At 36.5% G+C, this 2,699-nt stretch overlaps 2 protein-coding genes across 2 annotated transcripts in view; both read left to right on the top strand.

Annotated features, from left to right (window-relative positions):
- Positions 1–2,699, top strand: part of LOC106881434 (uncharacterized transporter slc-17.2) — a 15,997-nt gene that overhangs the window by 2,358 nt on the left and 10,940 nt on the right. The window lies entirely within an intron of this gene.
- Positions 61–2,699, top strand: part of LOC106881433 (sialin) — a gene marked incomplete at its 3' end in the record, with an annotated part of 6,367 nt that continues 3,728 nt past the window's right edge. The window contains exon 1 of the mRNA XM_052976496.1: positions 61–131. The remainder of the gene's footprint in view (positions 132–2,699) is intronic.

The raw sequence follows: 2,699 nt of genomic DNA, 5'->3' as shown, positions 1-2,699 counted from the left end.
ATATATATATATATATATATATATATATATATATATAATCTTTTATTCTTTTAGTTGCTTCAGTCATTTGACTGCGGCCATGCTGAAGCACCGCCTTTAGTCGAACAAATCAACCCCAGGATTTATTCTTTGTAAGCACAGTACTTACTCTATCGTTCTCTTTTGCCGAACCTCCAATTTTGTGTAAAGTAACATTGTTTTGGGAGAAATAACCGGTTTCACATTTTCTTTTCAAATTTCTCAAACTTCTTTATCGATATTCTGTCATCTCTTCGCTATGAAGTGAAGAATGAGAGTTCCAGACAGGGGAAGGCAATCTGGGATTTTTTCGGTATAAGGGAGATAATCAAAAATGTTGGGAATGACTATTAATTTAACATGATTTGGTTTAGAAATAATAGAATGTTAGAAGTAGTTAAGTTTTTTTTTTTTTCAGTGAGGTAAGTTTCCTTATTTAAAATTGCTAGAAATGGTTAAGTTTTGGCTTATATTTTTCAATATACTAGGTTTCCTTATTTAATCTAACCTGTGTTGGTGTTCCAATGGTACATTGATAAAATTGAAAGATTACAAATTGCGGTATCAGTTGCTTTGCGCATTTCTCAATGTGTTCACTAAAGGGAATCATTCTGTATTCTAGGAATGCAATCTGCTGTCGGTGCAGAGTGCATCTGCGTCTAAGCGATAATCCCGTGGACCCTATGTAGTTTTGGTGGCAGCCCGAGCATATTATAACATAAATCAGGTTTTCTGAGGCACAAGTAAAGTCAAATTTGATTTTGAATTTTTGTTCCTCTTTGAAAAGGAATTCTGATCCTTCTAGAAGGTTTGGGCATGTTGCACAACTTGGTCGACCACATTTCTTCACTTTTGCGTCCGTTATTATAGAACATAATTTTGCCTTTGTGAGTTTCTTTTTCAGTGATTTCGATTGTTTGTGGCATTATATACGTACATAGACAGACAGAAAGTTTGATATACAGACAGATAGATAGATAGATAGATAGATAGATAGATAGATAGATAGATAGATAGATAGATAGATTACATACATACATACATACATACATACATACATACATACATACATACATACATAGAGAGAGAGATATATACATACATATATACGTGCATGCATACATACAAGCATAGACAGACAGAAAGTCTGATAGATAGGCAGATAAATAGACAGACAGACAGACATATAGACAGGTAGGCAGACAGACAGACAGACAGATAAATCGATAGGTACATACATACGTACATATATACATACATACATACATACATACATACATACATACATATACACGTTACGTACGTACAGATGCATTTGTACTACGTACACACGCACGCGGAGCAGACATATTTACAACCACCCACTCATCCACACTCGCAACTTAAACGCTCACACAGGCAAACACACCAACACAACACACATACTTATAGACACACATTCACCAACACTCAAACAACATCCGCGGTCCACATACACACACACACAAATGCTCGCGCGCGCACACTCACGCCCTGACAGCCTTGTCGCAGACAACGTCAATATTATGGCACGGAATGAATATATGTCACCCAGTGACCTCGTTTTAGATAAAAGCCGGTTGTAAGAGCCATTGTAAGACGAGCTGCCATAAGGCTATAAATAAATCGGTGTTTTAAAGCAGGCGCACGCACACACACGCCTGCATGCACATACGCCTACACACACATACTTTCAAACACACACACACACAAACAGGCGTGGTTGTGTGATAAGAAGCTTGCTTCTCAACCACATGGTTGCGGGTTCAGTCCAAGTTCGTGGCACCTTCACTTTAGAGGATCCTTCACGTAATGGCTGGAACGCTACAATTTGCATTGAAGTTAGAGGTTCCTACATTGAAGAACATTAGAATTTTGTACGTCTTTGAAATTAATGAATGTCTCAAAACTGTACTCTGTATTTCTGTTTACCACACGACAGTTAATAAGCCACTAATCTCAACATACGTAATCAGTATTTCTATTCAGATATTCAAAGAAATACATGTCTTATCAGCAATTCAAATCAGTCCTTATTTACTAAGCTTGTTTTCACCCCTATTATTAAGTTGTTGCGTAGGTAAAAGACAGTGAAACACCAAAATAGTGACCTTTGCTTTATATGATCAACACGTTTAATCATACAAAAGATATGGTGCGAAATCTGTCGAGATTTTAACAAACATGGACCAACACGTGAGATTCAAAATTACGCCAGAAATTGCAAACGGAAAGTTTCTCTAAAAACTATTCCCTACTGTTTTACAAAAACAAAATGCATGTTAGACAGTATATAGTCCAGATAGAGTAAGATATGATTGAATGAAAGATGGGTAGATCACCAATACTTGAACGGCTGTGGTCAAACGTTTGCTCAATCGAATCAGACAACTACCACAGCTGTTCATATCAGAAAGATTAAATCGTAACACAAAGACTCACACACATACATACATACATACATACACATACATATATATACATATAATATAATATTATATATGTGTGTGTGAAAACCTATTCGACCATGAATGATGCCATCGTTTTGTGGGACTGATGCGTTTCTGCGTAGTTACGTGTGATCTTTTGAACGTTGTTGATCCTTATCTTGGTTAAAGTTCAATTATAGAAGTTGGTTGGGGGGGGGGAATACACTAGAAACA

This window comes from Octopus bimaculoides, chromosome 24, assembly GCF_001194135.2.
Source record: "Octopus bimaculoides isolate UCB-OBI-ISO-001 chromosome 24, ASM119413v2, whole genome shotgun sequence".
In the NCBI taxonomy this organism is placed as follows: Eukaryota; Metazoa; Mollusca; class Cephalopoda; order Octopoda; family Octopodidae; genus Octopus; species Octopus bimaculoides.
This window is presented reverse-complemented; position numbering and strand designations above follow the sequence as displayed.